The sequence below is a fragment of the Orycteropus afer genome, unplaced genomic scaffold (assembly GCF_000298275.1).
Source record: "Orycteropus afer afer isolate SDZICR_OR568_19922 unplaced genomic scaffold, OryAfe1.0 scaffold00099, whole genome shotgun sequence".
Classification (NCBI taxonomy): Eukaryota; Metazoa; Chordata; class Mammalia; order Tubulidentata; family Orycteropodidae; genus Orycteropus; species Orycteropus afer.
Genome location: NW_006921686.1, coordinates 5,739,128 through 5,739,430, shown reverse-complemented (window position 1 = coordinate 5,739,430; position 303 = coordinate 5,739,128).

Below are 303 nucleotides of genomic sequence, written 5' to 3'. Positions count from 1 at the left end.
ACATTAAACAGTAGCAAGAGAAGACAAGATGAGTTTTGGGATGACATCAAGGACATCATACATGAAAAACGCAAAAGGTCATTAAAAGGACAGGAAAGCAAGAAAAGACCAAAATGGATGTCAGAAAAGACTCTGAAATTTGCCTTTGAGTAGTAGAGTAGCTAAATCAAATGTATGAATTAAAGTAAAAGAGCTGAACTGAAGATTCCAAAGGGTGGCTCGAGAAGACAAAGTAAATTATCATAATGAAATGTGCAAAGACCTGGAGTTAGAAAATCAAAAGGGAAGAATGCATTTCACATT